General features: G+C 42.1%; 1 long non-coding RNA gene across 1 annotated transcript in view; it reads right to left on the bottom strand.

Moving 5' to 3' along the window:
- Nucleotides 1–1,183: 1,183 nt before the first annotated feature.
- LOC125105663 (uncharacterized) overlaps nt 1,184–27,103 on the bottom strand; it is a 74,436-nt gene continuing 48,516 nt past the window's right edge. The window contains exons 4-5 of the long non-coding RNA XR_007128976.1: nt 6,893–6,965; nt 1,184–1,770 (exon numbers count right to left, since the gene is read on the bottom strand). This is a non-coding gene — a long non-coding RNA (uncharacterized LOC125105663). The remainder of the gene's footprint in view (nt 1,771–6,892; nt 6,966–27,103) is intronic.

Below are 27,103 nucleotides of genomic sequence, written 5' to 3'. Positions count from 1 at the left end.
GAGCCCTCAATGGGGGCCTCTCTGCGCTGCTCTGGGCACATCCCCTTCAGTCACCATTACCACCCTTATCCACAGACTTGAAAAGGGTTAAAATCTTGGGAGAATCAGGCCCAGTTAGAAAGGCCTTCTGGTGTTTTTTTGTTTTGTTTTGTTTTTTAAAGCTTAATGGAAATCCAACTCGAAGAGAAAACAAACCTATTGGAGAGTATTTTTTTCCTAAATTAATTAATTAAATTGCTGCGTCATTCAAAAAGAAGAACCAAAACAGACATCCCCCAGCATTTGTTTCTTAAACACTTTAGTGAATGAAAAGCATTGTTCCTGCTAGGCCTTTTTAGGGATAACCCCACACTCTGGATGTTCCTTCCAAATAGCCTAATCTGGTAGGGGCTAGCTCAGGCCTGGGAGAACCACTCACCGGGTCTGGAGGTCAGTCAGGTCCCCGCAGAGCCCTGTGACGGGGGGTCTCCGGCTGCAGGGGCCCAGAAGGATTCCACAGCTGGGCAGCAGCAGCAGATGGACTGTCCCCTCCTGTCCACACCGAGCGGCCACCCCCACCAGGCAGCGGATTGTCTGTGCCTTCGGGCTGAGGGGCCCCTGCTTCCCTCAGGTCAGGCTGAGTTACTCCGACGAGATGCATCTCCCTTCCCCCCACAACACTCAGGCGAGTCCCCAGGTAAAGACCCCCCAGTACCACCTTATCCTCCAAGGGAAGAACTGAAGAGGGGTCTCCCCGTCCAGGGTCACAGCTCATCCTGGCTCCCAACTCTGGCCTGACTCCCCCACTCTGTTCACCCAGGCTAGAGGAGACCAGGCTGTGCAGGAGGCATGCGAGGCTGACAAGGGTAGGCGTGAATGGGAGGACATGACCTTCCCCTCTGGGCACACACTTCACCATACCTTGCTCAGTGATTCAGTCCGAAGCGAGGCACCTCATCTGTCAGTACTCTCCTCAGTCCAGAGGGGAGAAGGCCCTGGGTGGAGGGAAACCCCTTCTCCAGTGCCAGCTTCTGGAAACTCTGGAGCATCTCACACTGGGAGGCCTCCCACAGCGGTCCAACGGCTCACCAAGCGCCCTTTGGCAAGACCCCAGCCAGCCCCAGCCAGCACTGTAATGTCAGCATTTGGGGGCTTCATGAAACAACTCTGTGTTGAAGAGGGATGAAGATAGGGTTGCTAATTTTTTATTTTTATTTTTTATTTTAGTGTGTCTACTATATAATCATTTCATTAAAAAAAAAAAAAAAGGATGTTTTAATGTCAGGAGAAAACCTTCTGTTACAAACCGGATACATTCAGCTTTATAAAAATCGACCAGGCTGCTCTGGTTGTCCTGTTATATCTGAGACCGGGGGCTCTATTGTGCACCCCAAGGTACGCCCTGCGAGTCTGGGGGGACTGATGGCCAGGCATCCGTTGCAGGTTGCCTCTTCCCCAGACACAGCCCCCAGGGTCCCAGGTGTCATTAGGAGCAGCCCGACCAGCCCAGGTGTTTCCTGGAGAGCCGCTGGCCTAGGGCCCTGGAGGCTTGAACTGGGCGCATCCTTCCTCCCAGGCAACTCCGGCCTCACGGCGGGCCCCACCGGCTGGCCAGGGCTCCCCAGACACGCGGCGCCCGTTCTGAGCCAGCGGCCGCACAAGGCTGCATTGTGGGCCTCCGCCTGGCTGGCGAGCACGTGACCGCAGAGGGTGGGCGTGGGGCCGGATGGGTGTGCTCCGTCGCCTTCCTTCTGATCAGGACTCTGCATCCTCGCATCTGACCCCGCGCAGCTGGAGCCGGGCCAGGCAGGGTTCGGGGGACCATGGAAACAGAAGAAAACACAGACTTGTGAAACAAGAAAGGGCCTCTTGTCCAGGGTGCGCTGACGGGGCTCCTTCTGGGGTCTGCCTGGCACCTAGGTCCGGACTTGACCCCAGCCACATCCTTTTGTCTCTGTCATGGGCCCCTTCTCTGTGAGAGGGCCTCTGAGCCCTGTGCTCTCAGAAACTGTGCCCTAAGGCACAGTGAAGGGCTGTGAGGTCGCCTTAGCCCCGGGTGTCAGGACCAGGGCCTGCCGCCTTCCCGGAACTCCCACACACTCCCTTTTCCCTCCCAGTCCACAGGTGGTCTTGACCTAGGGCCACCAGCCTGGGCCACAGTTGACTACAGTGAGGACAGGAGGAAAGGGAGCCCCTGAACCCAGGGCTCCAGCCACCCACAGCGACCCCTAGGAGTGTGGCTTTTATATAGAAAAGAGCAAGAATGCTCTGCCCATGTCCATGGACTCCTTTCCTGCCTACACAGATCCACTCGAGACTCTCACAATTGAGAAACAAAACAAAACAAAATATCCAGACAAAAGACCAGAGGCTCTCCCCTGGGCCCAGTGTACATATGCCCACCACTGTGTTCCTCTCCTTCCCAAATCCCAGACTAATGGGGAAATGGTTGGTGAGTCAAGGCACGTTCTGCAAAATGTGATACGAGGCTGTCTAAAAAGATCCCCCCCAAAAATGTGGAAAGCATGTACCCCAGCTGTTTCCCTAAAGAGTTCCATCTTGGTGAAGGAACTACCATCCTCTTCGTGGCCCAGAGCAGACCCCAGGGTGTCCCTCTAGAGTCCTTCCTTCCCTCATTCCCTGGATCCCTATATCACACTGTTCAGGGACCCCTGCCCCCTTCAGAGCCCACGGGAGAAACCCTGTTCCAGAGCCTTCCTCCAGCTGTGCCCCTCCCCACAGGCCAGGGATCTGGAGACCCAGAGGACATGCTCACTCAGAGCCCCTGTCCCTTACAGGCCACGTAGCACATACCAGAGACCTGGAAGTTCCCTGGCAAATGCCCCCACTGCCTCCTGAGCCTTCCCGGGCCTTCCCACCATCACTTCTCCAATAGCTGTCCATACTTGGGGGCCCAGGGTTTCCAGTGAAGGAAGGAGTGTGCCAGGTGGGGAGCAGGAACAAAGGGGAACAGGCCAGGATTACTTCCTTGGGTTTATAAGGGAGTCTAGGAGGCTGCATTGGAGCCTGGCTTCCAGGTGGTTGTGAAGATGTGAGCACGTCCAGGTGAACAGATAGAAAGCGTGTCATCAGTAAAGCATCTGCTGGACCCATCACTTCCCCCATCAGGAGGTAGAGCAGGTAGGCTTTCCCTGATGCTCTGCCCTGCAGGCATGAAGGGCACCTTGGCCCTGTAGATTTCAGATCTGTCCCCCGCTTTGCTGGCGTTGTTGCCTGAGCTGGGGGCCATATGCCTCCCGCCTCCTTCTACTTGTGCTAACACAGGGGACAGGCCCTGCTCCGTGCCTGAGGCTCTGCATGCAACCAGAACAGCTCCAGCCAGGAGGAACCTTGGGGCCTGGTTCCCACCATGCACCCTTCCCCTCATTTTCAAGGCACATTAATTTCTCTTGGTGGTCTCCACCCCGTACCCTTACACGCCCCCACCCCCGCCAGGTTTGCGAAATGACCTTCCCTCTTTGTCCCCACCACTCCCTTCTCCCTGCCCCTGGAGAGCACAATGGGTTGCTTACCCCCCAACTGTCCCCCTTTCCTTGCTGTTTGGGGTCTATTTTGATCCAGGTCCTCCTCTCCTGGCCAATGACTCTGGGCTCCGTCCGCTGGGCCCTGGCTAGCCATTCTGCCCTGACCCCCCTGGCCAGGGGACCGATGACCTGGGGTAAGGTTTCCTCTCTGATAAACTAGACGCACTGAGAGAAATGGTCTAGCACGTTCTGCTGGGCTTTGCCATGTCAGGATGTCCCATCTTTTACCAGCTGAGGGAGAAGCCACACCCCGAGGAGGGCTGTGTGGGGCATATGGCGCTTCCCATTGTGAGCTGCTCTGGTCTGGATGCTGTACCCCGCTTGAGCCTTGGGTCTTTGCCACTCACAGCCCAGTGCACCTGTCACCCCTGTAGAGTCTCCCCCTCCCTGGGGACCCTAGCAGGGGCAGTCTGCCATGTGACACACTCAGCACCCCACAGTGTGTCTCTGGAGAGTGGGGGTTATCTCTTACCCAGTGCCACGCCCTGCTCCCTGCCACCCTGTCCCCACATGCTGGCTGCAGACCAGACACATCTGAGACTGTTCCACAGAGCTGGCTGAAACAATGCATTTCTTATAAAACGTCCACGGGTGAACCCGCCTGTTTCATTGTGCAATATTCTTCAGGTCCATGAGGTATTAGATTTCTGAACTAGGAAAACATTTCTCCCTCCCTTGAGATTAATTAACGGCTTCTATTACAGGCCTCTAGTCTCTTATGCACCGTTCCAGAAATCTAAATATTTCTGAAAACGAAGACTTTTTCCATAAGTGAGTGGTAAACGCATTTGGTGGCAAAACCTGACCTGGTCAGATAGAAGGATAATTCAAGTCTCAGAGTGAATATTTATATGTTTCACTGCAGAAAAGTGAATATGCTTGGTAATGGGTTGTTGCCCCCAATCCTGTTAGAGTATAACTTAATATATAGTACAGACACACTACTAATGTTCTGAATTCAGAAAAACATCCCCCTCCAAGGGCTTCTGATAAGGAGTCATGGGACAGGGTTAGAAAGCAAGAGCTTTGCAATATACTTTCTTTTCTTTTCTTTTTTTTTTTTGTCCTGGCTGCCAGGAAACTAAAATTTAAATAATTAAACTTATTCACAGCAACTAGCTTTTGTCTAAAATTTCTTCTTTTTAAAAGATTTTATTTATTTATTTATTTGACAGAGAGAGAGAACACAAGTAGGCAGAGAGGCAGGCAGAGAAAGAGGGGGAAGCGGGCTCCCTGCTGAGCAGAGAGCCCGATGCGGGGCTCGATCCCAGGACCATGACCAGAGCCAAAGGCAGAGGCTTAACCCACTGAGCCACCCAGGTGCCCCTAAAGTTTCTTAATACAACTAGTCTGTCCTTTTGTAACTTGTCTTTAAAAAATTATCTGAGCCCGATAATAGCTTTCTTGAATTTGTGTCTTTTATTTTAGCTGACTTCACATTATTATTTTTAACGTGAAATGGATATAAATTTATTGTGAATGAGTGATTCCAGAGGATTCTGTGGACTAATGGGACAGATGGTCCATAATGTCCGTGTCTGCATCCTGCCTCCCAGGGGGTATGGATGGGGATGGGGCTGACATGCTTATGGATTCTCTCTGTGTCTCACCACATGCCCAGAGGAGACAACAGACACTCCCTTGCCATCCCCGATGACCTCCATCCTTGGTGGCTTCTCACTCAATCCATTCACTCTTGACATACATCCAGCCACCACCCAGATGCAGGGACAGCCCACTCAAATCAGTGCAGCAGAGAGCTTGCTTGCAGATTTGCATTGTGACAAGCTTCTCCCGCATATTCCCATCAGATTCCCCCTACATGGGAACCTCAGAAGTAATGTTTGCACAAGTCATATATTAGGAGTCGATTTTCATATAAAATTATTTGTGTGGACATACAGGTCATAGAATACACATGCTTATTTATTGCAATAATAAGAAGATAATTGCTAAATGATGGGAATTATGGGTGATTCTTTTCTTTTTACTTGTCATATCCTAAATTTTCAATGATGAGTATTCCTTTTGTAATAACAATAAGAACTACAAGTTTGCTTTTAATCCCCTTTGCAGATACTACTATAGAGCAGTTTCTTAGAGTATGGTAGTTTTTTCCTAATCAAAAGCTTCACGGGACTTTCATAAAGCACATTCACAGGAATATGCCAGAAATCTATCTTAAAAGGAAATCCAACCACACAAAAATTACTATAGTTCAAGTTTCTAGAACTGTCTCCTTTAGGAGGTAACATTTTTAAAAACTGGCAAGAGCTTTGTCGAAATGATGTCAAAGCAGTCAGATAATTCAATATTCCAGTGGAAATAAGCAGACTTGTACTTCCGGATATGACAGAGTGACTGGCAGCAGACGAGCCCTCCTGATGTAAACACTTTGAAAACCAGGGCAAAAACCACAGAATGACTATTTGCAGACATTGGACAACAGGCAGTATAGCAGTGTGATTCCACAGAGAAGCTAAACAAGTAACAAGATCCCTGTAATCTACCTGGCCTCCTGCCTACAGGCATTTACCCGACCCTGGTCAGAGAAGGAACCCCAGTAGAGAAGAGCAGTCTCGCTGAGCTGAGAAGACAAAACTGTGGTTTAGGGAGGTTGAAGAAGCTGGACTCTGTGGGGGTAGAGAATTCAATAGGAGGGATCCAACCAGGAAAAGGGCATGGGGATCTGCAGAGGGTCCTTTTGAGTCTTTGGATGAATAGTAACATGACTTACATAAGGTGAATGGGACAGAACAGAGACCAAGTCCAGGTGCAGTTGCCAGAACTCACATAGAGTTGGGAGGCACTTCCGTTCTGACTGGTTAGAGCAGGGAGTCCTCACTGAACACCAAATTAATTCAACAAAAACCCCAGAGAGGCCACATCTTAAGAATACAGGTGAAATGACCCTGGGTAAAGGCTTAGCAAAGTTTAAAAACAAATCCTGAAAGGTTCAAGTTGGTACACAAAGGAACTAAATGCTTGTCAGAACAAAATGCCAGAAAACTCTGTAAAGGAAGACAACAAAATCCAGGCATTCAACAATATAATCATCTCAAGTTTAACATTAAATAAAAATTATTAGCCGTGCAAAAAGGTGGGGGATTATAACCCAAAAGCAAAAGAAAAATGTGTCAATAGTAACAGACTGAAAAATAACAGAGATGATGGAATTAGAAGTCAGTAATGTTTTAAAAAGCCCTTATAAACATACTCAAGGATTTAAAGAGAAATGAAAACAATGACAGGAGATATTGAAATCATAAAGAGACAGAAACAAATGAAAAATCCGGGAGGGGGTGGAGATCTGGAATGAAAAATTTACTGGGTGGGGATTCCTGATCTGGGGCAGATGGAATACTTACATTTCATCTTGTCTCTCCACGGAACAAAACTAGGATCCCTGGACAGAAGGCATGGAGCAGTTATCTGGGGAGTCTGGAAAGCAAATGGTAAGCAGAAGGAGAATGAGCCCAAAATTTGAAATGCCAAGCAAATTGGTGGTAGGCTGCCTGTTTACTTTTCCTCCATTGTTGCCCAGCCTGGACTCAAAGGCACTCAAGAACCTGGAAGGGCACAGTGGGAGTAGATAAAAACAACTCCATGAAAAACCCTCTCTTCCTAGTCTAAAGAGCAGGAAAGGGGACTCCTGTCAGAGAGTAAGGACAATATCCTGGTCATCTTTCTTTTTTCTCTTTCTCCAGAGCCAAGTGGTAATTGTGGCAGTAGTGACAACAGCAGCAGTGGCTATAGGGAGGGTGCCCAAAGCTCTAAATGAGGCAAAACCTTCTCTGTGACCAGAAGAGCTGTGGTGTCAAGAGTGTGGGACAAAGTCTTAACTGCTTTTTCTCTAGCTGTGCCCTCCCATAAATTGGTCCTATGCACTGTTGCAGTCATGGGAAGTGTGTAGCAGAGTGGAAAACTAAACCCTGGCTTTCTGGCCACAAGATGAGAAAGGGAGACTCTAGAGGTCTGGAGATAATGAGGAGGAAGGAGCTCAAGAAAGCAATCCCAAGGAGTTATGTGTGAATTCCTGGTTCACCTATGAGCTGCATATGCATGACTCTCTCCATAAATAGGCTTTGAGAAATGAGCTAAAATGTAGACCACCACCCAGATCCTACAGGATGATCTGAAGGATGTATAGGAAGAGCAGATCCAAATAACATTGCAAAGTCCTTAAAAACACTGAGGTGGCTTTGGAACCAAAGCCCACAGAGGGTGGGTCAGAACTTGCAGCCCGAATCTAACTGGGTCAGTGGTCTGCTAAAACAAAAATATCAACATTCTATTTCAGATTAAAGAAGTCACAGAGTAATATAACATAATATTCAAAATGTTCAGGATGTAACACAAAATGCTTTGTATTAAAGAACTGGAAAAATCTCAACCTGAAAGGAAAAAGAGACAATCAAAACACATCAACCTATTAACACAGACATTGGAATTACCAAAGACTTAAAGCAGTTATTATAACCAGGGCTCAATAAATAAGGGGAAATTCCCTTGAGATAAAAGGGAAGATAGAAAATTTCAGCAAAGAAATAGAAAATATAAACAAAAACCAAATGAAAATTTTAGAACTGAGAGCTACAATAAGTGAAATTAAAATTCACAGGGTGGGCTCAATATCAGAATGAAGAACAGAGGAAGGAGTCAGTAAACATAAAGATAGAGCAGTGGAAATAATCTAATCTGAACAACAGAGAGGAAAAATTAATTAACAGAGCATCAGAATTGTGTGGGGTAATACCAAAAGATCCAACGTTTATACCAGTAGAGTTTCAGAAGGAGAAGATAAAGACTGTGGTATTAAAACAATATTTGGTTGAAAACTCCCCAAATTGGTATAAGATAGAAACATACAGATTCAAGAATCTCAGTGAACCCCAAGCAGATAAAACTCAAACAAAAAATCCATGACTAAATGTCATAATCAAAGTGCTAAATATAAACAAAGAAAAAATCTTGAACACATCCAGAGAAAAATGATACCTAAGTAGGGGCACACATTTAAATGACAGCGGATTTTTCATCAGAAACCATAGAAAATAGAAGGACATGCTACAAAGTTTTATAGTGCTGAAAGAAAGAAAAAAAATGTACTGTCCATCTAGAATTCTGTATCTAGTGAAAACATCCTTCAAAAATGAAAGTGAAATAAAGACATTGTAAGGTGAAGCAAAAACTAAGAAAATTTATTACCAGTAGATCAGCCCTAAAAAAAGAAAAAATTCTGAAGGAAAATTTTTAGATGGGAGGGAAATGATGCTGGAGAACACTTGAAGGATCAGGATTGAGGAAAAATACATATCTGAGGAAATTTAAAAGACTACTTTGATCTCCTTAAATTCTTTAAATATGGCCTATTTCACATACATACATACATACATACATACAAACATACAAGTTTAACACTGTCTGATGGATTTTTAATGTAGGCAGATGTAATACATATTACAACTACAGCATTAAGAGAGAAAGGTAAAGAGACCTATATGATGGTAAGATTTTAAAATTCCACTCAAAGTGGTAAAATATTAATTCTATGTAGAGTTTGAAAAGTTAAGAATATGCATTGTTCTTGGAACACTGCATCAAAACTAATGATGTATTTTATGGTGACTAACATAACACAATAAAAAGAAAAGAATATGCATTGTAATGCATAGTGTAAGCCACTTTCTACAAGTTCAAGAGATAGAGTAAAAAACTCAAAATTAAAATGAAATATTATATACTAAAATACATTCAAATAATCCAAATGAAAGAAGAAAAGGAGAAACACAAAAACAACACAAAACAACAGCAACAACAACAAGCAACCAAAAAGAACAAACAGAAGATAAATAATGAAATGTAGGCCTCAAAAACAAGTGTGTCAGACAATTCCATTAATTGTAAATGGTCTAAAACACACAAAGAGATCAGAATGGAATAAAAAAAAAACCCACGAAGAACCAATTCTATGCTACTAATAAGAAACCATCTTTAAATATGATGCTATAATAAGATAAAAGTAAATGGATGCAAAGTGATATACCACGCAAATATTAATAATAAAAATGGAGTGGATATACAAGTATCAGAAAAAGTAGACATCATAACAATGATAAAAGGTCATTACACCAAGAAAATATGAGTCTTAACAATGTACGCATCTAACAAGAGAGTTTTGAATACATGGAGCAAAAATGGATAAAACTAAAGGAAGAAATGGACATACATAATTATAATTTGAGACCACAAGATCCCTCTCTCAGTAATCAATATAACAAGTAGAACAGAAAATCAGTAAGGATTTAGAAGAATTGAACATCACTATTTACCAAAGGGATCTAAATGACATTTATAGAATATTCCATCCAACAATATCGGGACATAAATTCTTTTTTCTTTTAATGTACTTAGAAGATTTGCCAAAATCATGTCTTGTGTCATAAGACAACCTTAACAAACTTAAAAGAATTTAAATAATTCAAAGCATATTATCTGACAATAACAGAGTAAAACTGGAAATCAATAACAAAAAGATAACTAGAAAATCAACAAACACTTTTAAATTAACACTTCCAAATAACCCATGTGACAAGAAAATGTCTCAAGGGAAATTAGAAAAATACTTTTAAAAGAAATTGAAAATACAGTATGTCCAAATTTGGAGGATACACCTAAAGCACTGGTTAGAGGAAATTTTTTAGCATTTAATGCTTTTATTAGAAAAGAAAAAATATTCACGTCAAAAATCTAAGTTTCTACCTTAGTAAAGTGACAAAGTAGAGGAAAATATATGAAAAGCAAGCAGAAGGAAATAAAATAAATCAGTGAAACCGAAAAGAGAAAAACAATAGAGAAAAATCAATGAACAGAGAGATGATTCTTTTAAAAGAGTCAATAATTCATTAATATGGCTAATAATTCATTAGCCTCTAACCAAACTCTTTCTCTCTCTCTCTCTCTCTCTCTCACACACACACACACACACACAGAGAACAAGTACTGTATCAGTACTTAAAGAGGGGATACCTCTACAGTCCCCACAGACATTACAAGGGAATTCTAGGAACAGCTCTATGCATCTAAATTTGATAATTTAGACAAAATGAACAAACTCTTTGGAAGCTACAAACTAACAAAACCCACCAAAGGAGAAACAGACAACCTGAATAGTTCTAAGTCATTTGAAGAAATTGAATTTTCAGTTAAAATTTTTTTTTGGAAAAGAAATCTTCAGATCTAAAAGTTTTCATTGGTAAATTCTACTAAACTTTACAGAAGAAATAAAAAATGTTACATAATCTCTTACCAAAAGAATAATATAATAGGAGGAGAAATTTTTCAATTTATAAGGCCAGTATTACTTTGATACTAAAACCAAACAATAATACAGGAAAAGCAAACTACAGATTACAATACCTCACAAAAATAGACACAAATAATCTCAAGAAAATATTGACAAATAGCATCCAAAAGTATATTTTTAAAATTACTTCATGCATAAGAGGGGAGGATTATCCCAGGAGTACAAGGCTGGTTCAATGTTTGGAAATCAATCAGTATAATTTACCATACTAACATATTAAGGAAGAAAAACTGTATGATCATATCAATTGTTGCAGAAAATATTTTAAAATTTCTTTTTTTTAAAGATTTTATTTATTTATTTATTTATTTAACAGAGAGAGAGAAAGAGAGAGAGAGAGAGATCACAAGTAGGCAGAGAGAGAGGGGGAAGCGGGATCCCTGCTGAACAGAGAGCCTGATGTGGGGCTCAATCCCAGGACCCTGAGATCATGACCTGAGTCGAAAGCAGAGGCTTAACCCACTGAGCCATCCAGGTGCCCAATAATATTTTAGAATTTCTAACAGCCATTCAGTTTTCACAAACTACTAATATGGGGGAACTTCCCTAATTAGATAGTATTTAAAAAACTACAGGTAACTTCATATTTAATAGTAAAAGACTGAATGCATCCTCTTAAGATCAGGAATAAGTCAAAGATCTGCTCTTACTACTCCTATTCAACACTATATTGGAATTAATAGCCAGTGCACTTAGGCAAGAAAAAGATGTGAAACCATACAGATTTTATAAGAAGATATAAAGCTGTCCTTATTCACAGGCAGCATGTTTGTCTGTGAACAAAATTCTAATGACTACATGCAAAAGAGATCCTAGAATTAATAAATTAGTTTTTCAGGGTTTCAGGATAAAAGATCAACATGTAAAAATAAATAGTATGTTTTTATATAGTGGCAATGAACAATTAACAACAAAAATATTTTTTTAAGATTTTATTTACTGAGGGCACGTGGGTGGCTCAGTGGGTTAAGCCTCTGCTTTTGGCTCAGGTCATGATCTCAGAGTCCTGGGATCCAGCCCCATATGGGGCTCTCTGCTCAACAGGGAGCCTGCTTCCCCTTCTCTCTCTCTGCCTGCCTCTCTGCCTACTTGTGATTTCTGTCAAATAAATAAATAAAATATTTCAAAAACATTTTATTTACTGAGAGAGAGGGAGTGAGAGAGAAAAAGCTGAATGGGGGAGGTGCAGGGAGAGAAGCAGCCTCCCTACTGAGCAGGAAACCCAATGCAGGAATCTTTCCTGGGACTCCAGGATCATGACTTGAGCCAAAGGCAGACACTTAACCAACTGAGCTACCCAGCTGCTCCAACAACAAAATTTTTTTTTTCAACAACAAAATTTTTTAAAAACATACATTGTAGCTCCAAAAATGAAATACATACTATAAATATACAAAACATTTGTATCTATATGCTGACAATTAAAATATTGGTAAAGGAAATAAAATATTTCTACATATAGGTATATAAGGATATACCATCCTCATGAATTACAAGACTCAATAATGTAATTTACATGTCAATTTTCCCAGAATTGACCTATAGATCCAATGCCATTCCAATAAAAATCCCAGCAAGAGATTAAATAAAGATCAAATATCTTTATTTTACAGATAAGTGAAATATAATATATTTCAAATATTTTATATATGTATATGTAGACAAGATAATTCTAAAATTTATATGGAAATGAAAAGAAGCTATGATACCCCCAAAAAATTTTTGAGAAAGAGGAATAAAGTTCAAGGATTTGCACTACTCAGTTTTGAATCTTCCTATAAAGATATAGCAGTCAAGATGGTATTTATTAGGGAAGGGATAGAAACACAGATCAGTGGTATGGATTCTGGAGTCCAGAAATAAACGCACATAAGTTTGGCCAATTGATTTGCTAAATTATTTCTCAATTTTAAAAACGGAGATATAATTCACATAGCATAAAATCTACCATTTTATTTTATTATTTTAGTTACTATTTTATTTCTTTATTTGAGAGAGAGAAAGTGAGCACAGGGAGGAGCAGAGGAAGAGAGACAAGCAGACTCCACACTGAGCACAGAACCTAATGTCGGGCTCAATCTCACATCACCGAGATCATGACTGAGATCAAGAGTTGGATGCTTAACTGACTAAGCCACACAGGCACCCCCAAATCCACCATTTTAAAGCATCATTTGTTTTTAGCGTATTAACAAGTTTATGCAAACATCATCATTCTTTTGTTCCAGAACATTTTCATCATCCCTAGAAAAAGCTGCACTCCCCATTCCTTCACCCACCAGTCCCCGGAAATCTCAAATTTCCCTTTTGTCGCTATGGATTTGCCTATTCTGGATATTTCATATAAATGGAAACATAATACATAATACATAAGCTAGATTCCTTCACTTTTCTAACTTTTTTCAAGATTCATCCGTGTTGTCACATGTATCAGTACTTAATTCCTTTTTATGGTTGAATAATAATCCATCGTATAGATATACCACATTTCGTGTATCCATTCATCAGCTGGTGGATGTTTGGGTGATTTCTACTTTGGCTCCTTGAGTAATGCTGCTATAAACATCAGTGTACACTTTTTTTTTTTTAAAGAGTTTATTTATTTATTTGACAGAGAGAAATCACAAGTAGGCAGAGAGGCAGGCAGAGAGAGAGGAGGAAGCAGGCTCCCTGATGAGCAGAAAGCCCGATGTGGGGCTCGAACCCAGGACCTGGGATCATGACCTGAGCCGAAGGCAGCGGCCCAACCCACTGAACCACCCAGGCGCCCCCAGTGTACAAGTTTTCGTGTGGACATATGTTTTCATTTTTCTTGGGACTATATTTATCAGTGTAATTGTTGGATTATATGGTAGCTCTATGTTTAACTGTTTGAGAAACTGCCAGACAGTTTTCTAAGGCAGCTGCACCACCCAACACTCCCACTAGCAGTGATGAAAGCTCTCATATCTCAACATCGTTGCCACTACTTATTATTTACCGAGATATTTGATTATAGCACCCTAGTGGGCATGAAGTGGTATCTCATTGTGGTTTTGATTTACATTTCCCTAATGACTAATGAAGCTGAGTATTTTTACTGATCATTTTAGTATATTTTATATGTTTGTATATTTGGGAAAATGCTTAAATCCTTTCCCATAGTTTAATTACTTGGGTTTCTTTCTTTCGTTGAGCTGTAAGAGTACATGACACACATATTCTAGACAGTTGATGCTTACCCGTATATGGTGTGCAATTTTTTCTCCAATTCTGCAGGCTGCCTTTTCACTTTGTGTTAATGTCTTATGAAACACAGTAGTTTTACATTTTGATAAGGTCCAATTTATCTAATTTTTCTTTTGTCATTTGTGCTTTACATGTTTTCATATCTAAGAAACCATTGTCTAATCCAAAGTGATAAGGATTTACATCTATGGTTTCTTCCAAGAGTTTTATAGTTTTAGCCATGACATTTAGATATTTGATACATTTAGATATTTGATACATTTAGATATTTGATAGTTAATTTTTGTAAATGGTATGAGATAGGCATACAAATTCATTCTTCTGTCTATGAATATGCAGTTGTCACAGCACATTCACTGAAAAAATAATTTTTCCCCACTAAGTTGTCTTGGAATCCTTGTTGAAAATGAATTGCTCATAAATGTGTAGGTTTATTTCTGGACAATCAATTCTATTACATTAATCTATGCATCTATCGCTATTCCAGGCCTGCAAAGTGTTGGTTACTAGCTTTAAAATAGGTTTTGAAATTGGAAATTGGAATTCCCTTAACTTTATTATTTATGAAATTGTTTTATATATTTTGGGTTTCTTGTATTTTCCTATGAATTTTAGGACTAGCACATCAATTTTTGCAGAAAAACCAGCTGGGATTTTGATAAGGACTGTGATGGATTTGCAGATCAGGAGAGTATTGCCCTCTTAATAACATCAAGTCTTCCATCAATGAATATGTGGTATCTTTTCACTTATTTATGCCTTCTTTAATGTCTTTCAATGATGTTTTGTAATTTTCAGTGAAGAAATATTGCACTTCCATCATTAAACGTATTCCTAAGTATTTTTTATATATAATCATAAGTTGAATTGTTTTTATTAACTTTCTTTTTAGAGTATACAGGAATGCAATTGATTTGGTATATTGATCTCATATCTTACAAACTTGCTGAGCTCATTATTAGTTGTTATAGTTTTTTAGTGAATTTCTTATGATTTTCTATATATAAGATCATATGCAAATAGAGATAGTTTAACTTTTTTCTTTTCAGTCTGGATGTCTTTCGTTTTCATTTCCTTGGTTTATTTCTCTGGCTAGAACCCAGATTATAATGTTGAATAGAGGGGGTCAGAGTATACATCCTTGCTTTGTCCCTCATCTTAAGAGGTAAGCATTCAGTCTTCCATCACTAAACGTGATGTTAGCTGTGTTTTTAAAAGACTTGTTTATTTATTTTAGAGTGTGGGGAGGGGCAGAGGGAGAGAATCTTCAAGCAGACTCCCTGCTGAGCACAGAGCCAGATGCGGTGGCTTCATCTCACAACTCATGAGATCATGACCTGAGCTGAATCCAAAAGTCAGATGTCAACCGAATGAGGCACACAGGTGTCCCAGCTGTGGGTTTTATTAGTGGAGGAAGATCCTTATAGTCTTAGTTTGTTGACTGGTTTCTTTTTTTAATCATGGAAATGTGTCAGATTTTGTCAAATGCTCTTTCTCTATCTATTGAGATCACATGGGCTTTGTCTTTTATTCTATTACATGGTATACAATATAATATTTACATATACACTAATTGATTTTATATGGTGGACCAACCTTGCATCCCTGGGATAGATCCAATTTTGTCATGGTGCAAAGTTTTTTACATGTTGCTACTTTTGATTTATTCGTATTTTGTTAAGAATTTTTGCATCTATATTCATAAGGTATACCGGCCTATCCTTTTCTTGTGATGTCTTTGGTTTCAGAATCAGAGTAATCCTGGCTTCATAGAATGAGTTGGAAAGTGTTTTCACTTCTTCTATTTTTTGGACAAGTTTGTAAAAATTACTATTAATTTTCTTTAAAAGGTGTGGCAGAGTTCACCAGTGTAAGCATCTAGTCTGGACTTTTCTTTGTGGAAGGTTTTTGGTTACCAGTTCAATTTCTCCACTTGGCATAGGTAAGTCTATACAGATTTCCTATTTCTTACTGCATTTGTTTCAGTAGTTCACCCCTTTCTAGTAACTTGTCTATTTCATCTGGGTTATTTAGTTTATTGCCATGCAATTGTTCGTAACATTTCCTTATAATCCTTTCTACTTCCGTATGATAGTAAAGTCTCTTTTCATTCCTGACTTAGTCATTTGAATCCTCTTTTTTTTTCTTTTTTCAGCTTATCTAAAAGTGTGTTGATTCTGTTGGTCTTTTCAAACAATCAACTTGTGTTTTTCTGTACTGTTTTTCTATTATCGCTTTCATTTTTTTCAGCTCTAGTCTTCATTATTTCCTTCCTCTGCTTGATTTGTGTTTAGTTTTCTTTTCCTATATTCTTAAGGTGGAAGTTTAGGTTTTCCAACTTGAGATCTTTCTTCTTCTTCAATATGGTGTTTATAGCTATACATTTCCCTCTAAATTCTGGTTTCATTGCATCTATAAGTTTGGGTATCATTTGTTTTCATTTGACTGATCTCAAGGAATTTTCTAATATTCTTTTGATGTCTTTTTTAACACTTTGGTTATTTAGGAGTGTTTTGTTTTGTTTCCATTATTTGTGATTTTATCAAATTTTCTTCCAAATATTTTTGACAACTGTACAAAGGCAATTCAGTGAAGAAAAGATAGTTGTTTCAACAAACAGTAATGTAACAATGGGACATTAATATACACAAAAATAAACCTAAACCTAATCTTTACATGTTATAAAAATTTATCCAACATTGATCATGAATCTAAGTGTAAACTGCATTACTGTAAGCTTTTAGGTGTAAATAAAGGAAAACATCTCCCTGACCTGTCATTTAGGTAGAAAGTTCTTGGACTTGACACTCAAAATACATTAAAAAAAATCCAGAAATTAAAGTGTGCCAAAATTTAAAACTTTTACTCTACATAAGGCACTAAAAAAAATTGTCCTTTAGAAAGGATAGTTTAGAAACTATTCTCAGTCCTTTCTGCATCAAGAATTTCAATCATTGATTCTATTCAAGTTAGAACTTTACTGTAAGCTCACAAGTTATTCTTCAACTTGTGTGTCATTTTTTTCATCTGCTATAGTCAGTAGCTGAGCCAAACAGTGCCTTGAGATGACTTCCCTAAGCCATCCTAGATAAATACACAACCTAAATAAAAATAAGTTTTTATGGGGCGCCTGTGTGGCTCAGTGGGTTAAAGCCTCTGCCTTCGGCTCAGGTCATGATCCCAGGGTCCTGGGATCGAGCCCCACGTCCAGCTCTCTGCTCAGCGGGGAGCCTGCTTCCTTCCTCTCTCTCTGCCTGCCTCTCTGCCTACTTGTGATCTCTGTCTGCCAAATAAATAAATAAAATCTTAAAAAAAAAAAAAGTTCTTACTATTCTCAATCAGCTTCAAGACAATTTCCCCAGCATCTACTTCCAACAGATTGTCAACCCCCAGGGTCTGCCTGTACAGAAAGACTTGAATTGCCCCAGGTTCCTTGGAGGTCTTAGAGGACATGCCGTGGAGTACTGTAAGGTATTGTTAAGAGAATTAAAAGACAAGCTACCTAATGATAGAAAATTGCAACTCACATATCTGACCTACATCTAGAATATATGAAGAACTCAAAACTCAACATGGTGAAACTGAACACTAAGAAACCAACAGCTCGGTTTTTAAAAATGGGTATTACCAGTATTGGTGAGTAAGTAGAGCAACAGGAACTCTCATTCACTGCTGGTGGGAATGTGAAGTGGGCCAACCACTGTGAGGAGCAGGCTAGTCTATTTATATAAATTTAAGTCTTTACATTTACCATATGACCCAGTAATTCCACTTGTAGGTATTTTCTAGAGAAGAAAACCTTATGCTTACACCTCTACACAAATGGCTGTAGCATGCTTTTTCATAGTCATCCGAAACTAGAAACAACCAAATGTCCTTCAGTGCATGAAAGGGTAGGCATCTATACAATGGAATACTTCTCAACAATGAAAAGGTAGAAATCCTGGTACATGCAAGAGTCCTGGGATTGAGCCCTGCAGGGAGCCTGCTTCTCCCTCTCCCTCTGCCTGCTGCTCTCCCCATTTGTGCTTTCTCTCTCTCAAATAAATACATAAAATCTTAAAAAAAAAAAAAGAAAGAAAACTAAGAAGAATAACACAAAGACAACCACATCAAAGATCATTTTACTCAAATCACGAAAACTCCGTGATGAAGAGAAAATCTTAAAATCAGACCATCAGAAACAATGCAGGGGAGAAGACAGTCAAAGGGATGTCTTTAAAATGCTGGAGAGGGAGTGTTCCACTTTTGGCCTCAAAATATTTCTTCAGAAGAAAATTGGCTGTTTACGACAACAATTATCAATGTATAATGGGATTTGTTACTTATGGGAAAGCCACATATCTGATGACAATAGACTGGAAAGATATCAACAACAGGATGACAGAATAGAGGAGGGAAAAAAAGTAGACAGTTGTAAGGTTTACATTTATGTGAGTAAGTATACTATTATTTGCTAAATTAATTTTGTAAATCCAAAGCAACTAGTGAAAGGATAAAGATAACAGATAATAGCTAGTAAGCCAATAGAGGAGATAAAAATGGAATATTTAAAAATATATAATTCCAAAAACGGCAAGAAGAGGAAAAAAAGAACAGACAAAAAAAGGATAAATAGCAAGATGGCAAATTTTAAGCCAACCATATCAGTCATTTTTTTTTAAAGATTTTATTTATTTATTTGAGAAAGAGAGAGAGACAGAGTGAGAGAGCATGAGAGGCGAGGTCAGAGGGAGAAGCAGACTCCCCATGGAGCTGGGAGGCTGATGTGGGACCTGATCCCAGGACTCCGGGATCATGACCTGAGCTGAAGGCAGTCATTTAACCAACTGAGCCACCCAGGCACCCCCATATCAATAACTTAAAAAAAAAAAAAATAAGGCAATCCACAAGGCAAATTAAAAGGCAGACAACATTGTGTTGAATTTTTAAAAATACCCAAATAGGGGCGCCTGTGTGGCTCAGTGGGGTAAAGCCTGCTTCCTCCTCTCTCTCTGCCTGCCTCTCTGCCTACTTGTGATCTCTCTCTGTCAAATAAATAAATAAAATCTTTAAAAAAAAAAAAAAACCCATGCAACATGGGGGGTTAAGGGGGTAGGAAAAGAGTAAACGAAACAAGATGGGATTGGGAAGGAGACAAACCATAAGTGACTCTTAATCTCACAAAACAAACTGAGGGGTGATGGGGGAGGGGGGTTGGGAGAGGGGGGTGGGGTTATGGACATTGGGGAGGGTATGTGCTGTGGTGAGTGCTGTGAAGTGTGTAAACCTGGCGATTCACAGACCTCTACCCCTGGGGATAAAAATATATTATATGTTTATAAAAAAATAAAATAAAATAGAAAAAAAAACCCCAAATAATACGTTATCTATAAAAGGTGCACTTTTAATTTAAATCCCAGAGAGATAAACAGTAAAAGGATAGGAAAATATGTATTATAAACACTAATTATAGATAATATGAATTGATTCATTAATAACAGCCAAAGTAGACTTCAGATAGAGGAATCTTACTACAAGTTAGGAGAAGCATTTCATGATATATGTGCTGCCATATACAGCACAGGAGCATTTCATACTAATAAATGCATCCATTCATCAAAAAGACAATCAACTGCCATGAACTCAATTGTATCTCCCCAAAATTCAGATGTTGAACTCCTAGCCCCCAGTGTGACTGTATCTGGGCATAGGATCTTTAAAAGGCAGTTACGTTTGGGGGCGTCTGGGTGGCTCAGTCGGTTGGGCATCTGCCTTTGGCTAAGGTCATGATCCCTGGGTCCTGGGATCGAGCCCTAGGCTGGGCTTCCCGCTTGGCTGGAGCCTGTTTTTTCCCTGTCCCTCTGACCCTCCTTTCTGCTCATGGTTTTGCTCTCCCTCTCTCTCTGTCAAATAAATAAATAAGAATAAAAATCTACTGCCTGTCCTCCCACACAAGCCATGACTCTCTTGCATTATTGCCACTCTAGTCTCACAGGATTTGCTTGTGACTCCTACTGTGTGAATAAAGCTTCCTGGTTCAGTACCTAGAAAAGAGAAAAAGAAAAAAAAAAAGAACTCTAAAAAAATTTTAAATAAAATAAAATAAAATAATTAAAAATAAAATAAAATTTAAATGATGACATAAAGGTGGGCCCTAATCTAATAGAACCTTATAAGAAGAGAAAGAGACCCCACAGCTCTCTCTCTCCCTCTCTTCATGTGCACAGAGGTAGGACTATGAGTAAACACACTAAGAAGGCAGCCATAAACAAGTCAAGGAGAGAGGCTTCTCCAGAAATCAAACCCTGTTGGGCCTTAATCTTGGACTTTCCAGCCTCCAGAATAAATTTCTATTGCTTAAGCCACCCAGTCTATGGTATTTGTTAGGGCAGCCAGAGCAGACCAAGACACTATCTTAAATGCGTATGTACATAATAAGAAAGCTTCAAAAACCACAAGGCAAAAACAAAACTGAAGAGAGAAGTAGACAAATCCATTATGAGAGTTGGACATTTCAACACACGATATCTAGAAAATCAGTCAGGATACGGAAAACTTGAATGACACTATCAACCAACTTGACCTAATTGACATTTAACCCCACAACTGCTAGCGGCCCATTAGTTTCATGCGCACGTGGAGCATTCACCAAAACAGAACATAATGCTAGATCATAAGACAAACCTCAATACATTTAAAAGGGTTGGAAATACTACAAGGACTGTCCTCTGGCCACAGTGGAATGAAAGATGTCTAGATATTTCCCAAATATTTGGAAGTTAAACAAAAATCCTCCTAGAAATTCCATGGGTCAAAGAAAAAATAACGAGGAGAGTTAGAAAGTCTTCAGAATGGCATGACAGTAAAAACACAACCCTATCAAAAATATTAGGATACAGTTAGCATTTAGACGGAAACTTACGGCTTTAAGTACTTGTATGGAAAGGAGAAAGATGGGTAATAGCTATGTTTGAGGGACACTTTGGGAGAGGCTCTGAGAGGCTCGAAGGCAGTATGTGAAGATGAACATGTGGCATTACAAGGGACAAGTCACGGGGTCCTGAGCAAACAAAGGGAGCCAGAGAAATAAGTCAGTGCCTTGTGGGAGAGCAGGCATGGGAGGCCTGAGCTCCTCCACCCCCAGAGAATTCCCTCGACTGCGCTTTCTGCCTGAAAATGGAGTAAGTACGCTTTCCATTGATTACCACCCCCAAACGTCCAGAGAAGCCTGAACGGCAGTTTGGCTGGTGCAGGAAGAGGGAGGTCGGATCTGATGGGGGATGGGCATGGGCAGTTCTGGAGGTGCAGGCCCTGACACCCAGCCCCAGCGTCTGTCTGAATCTCCATGGCCTCCCTCCTGGAACTGACTCCCTCAGCGTTCCCCTTCTCGGCTCTCTGAGTGGGGGCAGGACGGGCTGCTGTGTTCTGACCTCGCCGTAAAATCTGAATAATTGATGCCCCAGTCTAATGTTTCACCCAATTGTCATAAAGCAAGAAACACAAGCCCAGTGTGTAGCAAACGAGGTTCTGGACAAAGGGCTGTTTTCATCGCCCCCTTTCCCCCTCCCCGGCCTCCAGCACATGATCTGTGACAATCGTCCTGTGTTCTCCCACCCCTCCCCAGGGGAGCTAAGGGAGGAATTATCGGGGAGGTAGCTCCCCCAGGACGTGGAGGAGGGCTGCCTCCCTGCCCCCACCTTGGCGTGTATCATCTGGAGCAAGTGCCCAGCTGTTGCTGGATACCCACTTGGCACCACTTTTGCTTAGAGCTGCTGCAAGGCCTCTATAAACACAGAGCTCTCACCCAAACACACAGTGCCGATGGGCCCCCAGGGGCCTTCAGGCTCCCTGTGCGGCGGTGGGCAGGAATATGGAGAAAGGAGTGGGGACATCCTAGGGACTCCTTGAGTTCCAGGCACAAGGTAGACAGCTCAACCCCGTGCAGATCTCTGGTGCTCAGCGGCTAGGACTCGTCTGTCACACACACCCCGAGGCGGGTAAACCGACGCGGGGGGGGGGGGGGGGGGGGATCAGGTGACAAGGCCATGAATAGCGTGTCTAGGCCACAGTGGGGATTGCCTGGGGTTGTCGATGCCAATCCGGTCACTTTCGCAACTGCGGGAACAGAAGTGGTGGGGTGAGATACGTTTGTGTTCCGCGGAAGGTTTCCCAGATCACTCATATGCGGTATCTTGGGAAAAAAAATCACAGAAATCCTTGGTTAACCCAGGTGAATGGGACCAGGCCGCGAAGTCATTTGTAGGTTTGGGGCACTTCTTCCTGATGAACGTCATTTAGTGGAAGTTAGTATGGTGAGATGCGCTAAGTGTGGGGAACGTGCTGGCCACCACCCTTAGATGTACGGTAGTGAGAAAAATCCTGCAGCCACCAGGAGTGGGGGGCAGACCTGAGGGCAGGGGGCAGGACTAGCAGTCCCCACCCTAAATACAAGTGCAAGGCCCTTTGTTCCAAAAGCAAGGAGAAAGCGCTTTCCTTTCTTTCACAGCCTCTCTCTCTTAACCTGACATAGTTTCTGAGATTTTCTAGTTAATACCACACTCCATTGGGCTCAGGGGAGAAAGGACCCTCACTCAAGCCCAGGGTTCTGTCCTACAAATCAGTGCATGCACCTGACTTCCCCGCACCCACCTGTGTCCCCCACCCTGTGGCCTGGGTCACTGAGCATTGAGCAGGGGAGTGGGTAGTGAGAACCCGTTCAGGGGAGGCAGCTGGAGGCAGAAGCCCCCCCCCCCCCACCCACACACATGCTCCACTATTCCATTGACTTTACTAATAAAACACAAATCCAGGATAAAACTATTAAGAATTTTAAGTGCTGACTGCAGAGCGCTGAACCCCAAGCACGGCCCCATTCTGAGCTCCAGACCTTCTGCACTGGTGACTACACATTGAGCTGGGTGTGTCTGCAAGGTTCTGTCTCCTGCCTTTCTAAGACAAATGGAGGGCTGGGCACCCTGCCCGGGGGGTGCGGTGGGGGTTACTTCAGAACTGGAGGGTCTGGGTTAAGCCTTCACCCCGGTAACCTGAAGCTGCCACACCAATGCAAAGAATTAGATTCAGAGGCAGAGGGAACACCGTGTTGACCTGGAAACCGGAGTGGAGGATGAGGTGCTCTGCCCAGAGAGGACCCCTTCTTCACAGCCTACTTCAAACTGCAGGAAAAGGACCACTAATGGTTCACAGCCAAGTCCCTCCATGGACATTGTCTTTCCCTAAGATGTTGCCCCCCAGGAGACAGTGACTTCCTGATGCCACTGGCACAGAGGTCCACCCTCTCCTCCATTTGGGGACAGCACTGCGGGATCTGCTGAGGCCTCAGACACAATGGCATCCTGGGCCATTCTCCCTTCTGCCCGGTCCTGCTCTCCTCACTTCCTTCCACCTGCCTGGTATGCCTCCCAGGAAGACGACCTTACATGGGATCACTAGCCAACAGCTGGCACCAAGGATCACAAGCGGTACATGGAGTGTGCTGTAGCCCAGGGATGGTAGCCTTCCACACGGGTGGGGGGCTGAGGCACTTCAAGGAATAGGACCTGCCAGCTGGTGGAAGAGAGCTCAGAGTATAAGAGAAAGAAAACGTAGGCACTAATCTCTTTGACATCACCCATAAAAACTTTTTTCCAGGTAAGTCTCCTTTGGCAAGGGAAACAAAAGCAAAATTAAACTATTGGGTCCACATCAAAACAAAAAGCTTTTGCACAGCGAAGGAGACCATCAACAGAATAAAAAGACAACCCACTGGATGGGAGAAGATATTTGCAAATGTTGTATCTGATAGGGAGTTAATAATCCAAATATGTAAAGCACTTCTATAAAACAACACCCAAAAAACCCACCCAAATGTTCCAATTAAAAAATGGGCAGAAGACACGAATAGAACATTTTTCCAAGGAAGACATACATATGGCCGACAGATGCGTGAAAAGATGCTCCACATCACTCATCATCAGGAAATACAAATCAGAACCGTGGTGAGATTTCACCTCACACCTGCCAGAATGGCTAAAATCAACCACCCAAGAAACAACAGGTAGTGGCGAGGATATGGAGAAAAAGGAAAATCTTTGCATTGCTGGCAGGAATGCAGACTGGTACAGCCACTGTGGGAAACAGGATGGAAGTCCCACAAAAAATTAAAAATAGAATTACCCTATGATCCATTAATTCCACTGCTGGGTATTTACCCAAAGAAAATGAAAACACTAATTCGAAGAGATAGATGCACTTTCGTGTTTGTAGCAGCATTATTTACAATAGCCAAGATATGGCTATTGTGTTTGTCAATGGATGAATGGATAAAGAAGATGTGGTATATATACACAGAGGAATATTATTCAGCCATAAAAAGGATGAAATCTTGCCACTTGTAACGACAAGGATAGATCTAGAGAGTATAATGTTAAGTGAAATAAGTCGGAGAATGACAAATATCATGGGATTTCACTTTTATGTGTAATTTAAGGAACAAAGGAAGAAAGAAAGAAAAAAAAAAGACAAAAAAAAACCCGGACTCTTAACTACAGGGAACAAACTGACAGTCATCAGACGGGAAGTGGGTGGGGGATGGGCAAAACAAGTGATGGGGATGAAGGAGGCCCTTCCTGTGATGAGCACTGAGTAATGTATGGAAGTGTTGAATCACTATATTGCAGACCCTAAACTAATATCACTGTTTTTTTTTTTCTTAAAGATTTTGTTTATTTATTTGACAGAGATCACAAGTAGGCAGAGAGGCAGGTGGGGGGGGGGGGGTGGAGAGCAGGTCCCTGTTGAGCAGAGAGCTCAATGCGGGGCTCCATTCCAGGACCCCAGGATCATGACTGAGCCAAAGGCAGAGGCTTAACTCACTGAGCCACCCAGGGCCCCCTAATCTGTCTTTAATTATACTGATGTTAAAAAAAAACAAACTTTACCCCCAGTAAACTCAATCACTATACATTATTAAAAAATTGCCCTTTCTTACGAGTCTTGGAACAGTGACCCACCTGTTTCATACATTATCATTTTATGGAAACAATAGATTTGTAACATAAATTATTTCCCAAGTAATAATTATTCTAACACATAGAAAAAACTATGAGGAAGTACTAAAGATTGATTTTATAAAAAATATTTTTCCCCCCCACGGGAGAAACAAGGTTGTTCCTCACTCATTTTATAGAAAATGATAAATTTTTTTTCCCACAGGAGGAACAGGCTGTTGCTCACACTAAGCATGAGTGAGAATGCATACACCAAAGATTACTTGAGTAATCTTAAGAGCTTAGTAATTGCCAACAGATTTTGCCCCTAATGTATTAGGTAACATATATGATTATATAGACATATATCTCTCTCTCCAAGTCTATGTCTTCAGGAAGTTGAAAATCTAATTTGGATTTGCATTTTATGCAAAAGAGAATTTTTTTTTTATTAAAAAAAGAAAGAAATAAGAGAGGAATATGGGGCTAGGAGGGACAGGCTGCTCTGAACACCACTGGTTGTACAAGAGACAATGACAGACCAATTCTACCCAAAATGTCAAAGGCAGAGGGCCTCCTTGGAGCATTCTGGGAGACCCTAATTCCTGGCAAAGGGATAGAGGAGGGGATGTACAGTGTGGAAGATGAGGCTCAGAAGTTTCTCACAGGAGTGGTGGAGCTCTCAGCCTTGACTTTGATGGGTTTCCTTTGCAAGGCCAAGGTTAGGAACCCTTAGACCTGGGGTGGGGAGATCTGGGTGGGTTCAGATGAAAACCTGCAACTTCAGATACCTGTGAAAATGTGAGCCTGAAGAATGACACCCCCACCCCTCCCCACTTCCATCCTGCTGGGAGATCTCACAACGGACCCAAGCTTGGCTGGTGTCTAACAGACAAATGCTTGCTCCTTCAGGATCTACTTCCACACTCCCTCTGGGCAGCCTGACTGACAGGGTCAAATCCCAGTACAGCCCAACTGGGGAGGTATGGAGGGGAGGGACTTTTTGTCTGAATTCTTCAATTTTTTTGGTAAAATACACAAAACATATAAGTTACCATCTTAACCATTTTTTTTTTAAAGATTTTATTTATTTAACAGAGAGATCACAAGTAGGCAGAGAAGCAGGCAGAGAGAGAGAAGGAAGCAGGCTCCCTGCTAAGCAGAGAGCCCAATGCGGGACTCAATCCCAGGACCCAGGATCATGAACTGAGCTGAAGGCAGAGGCTTTAACCCACTGAGCCACCCAGGCCGCTCCACCATCTTAACCATTTTAAGTACAGAGTTCAGTGGTGTGAGTACATTCCATTGTGCAACGCATCACCACCATCACCTCCAAAACTTTCTTCAGCCTGCAAAGCTGCAACTCTGCAACCATTAAACGCTAACTCCCCATTGTGCCCTCTTCTCAGCCCCTGGCAGCCCCCATTCTACCTTCTGTCCCAATGAATTTGACTACTCCAGTTGCCTCGTATAAATGGGATCATATGCTACTTGCCCTTTTGTGTCTGGCTTGTTTCACTGAGCATCATGCCCTCGGGGCTCGCCCACGCTGAAGCAGATGTCTGAATGGGAGAGGAGGGGGTTTCATGCCAAAGGAGCTGCAGGCGCAGGCTGGACCTGACAGGCCGATAAAAGGTGCCTGGCCTGGTTTCTGAGGGTGCAGGAGCAAGGAGGGCAGAACATGGGAAAAGTGGGAGCCCATCCATCTCTAGATTATGGAACTTCATGCCCTGGCGAGGATCCTAGGAGCCACTGCCACTGTTGCACTGGGATGCTTGTGAAAGGCTGCTGGGGATGATGGCTCAGAGTGTGTGCAGGGAAATACAGAACTGTGTGGATGGAAACCAAAGGCCCAGAGTGAGGCCAGAAAACCCAGGAGGGGCTACAGGACCCAACCCCCAACTTACCAATATGACCAAGACAGTGCTGATGAGGGCCATGAAGCATTGCTGAGCAGCTCAGTGCTGCTGACCTCTGTGCATCAGGGCTGACAGTGAGGGTGCAAGACAGCAAGCGGA

This window comes from Lutra lutra, chromosome 7, assembly GCF_902655055.1.
Source record: "Lutra lutra chromosome 7, mLutLut1.2, whole genome shotgun sequence".
NCBI classification, from domain to species: domain Eukaryota; kingdom Metazoa; phylum Chordata; class Mammalia; order Carnivora; family Mustelidae; genus Lutra; species Lutra lutra.
Note: the sequence above shows the minus strand (reverse complement) of the source record. Positions and strands in the feature narration are given on the sequence as shown.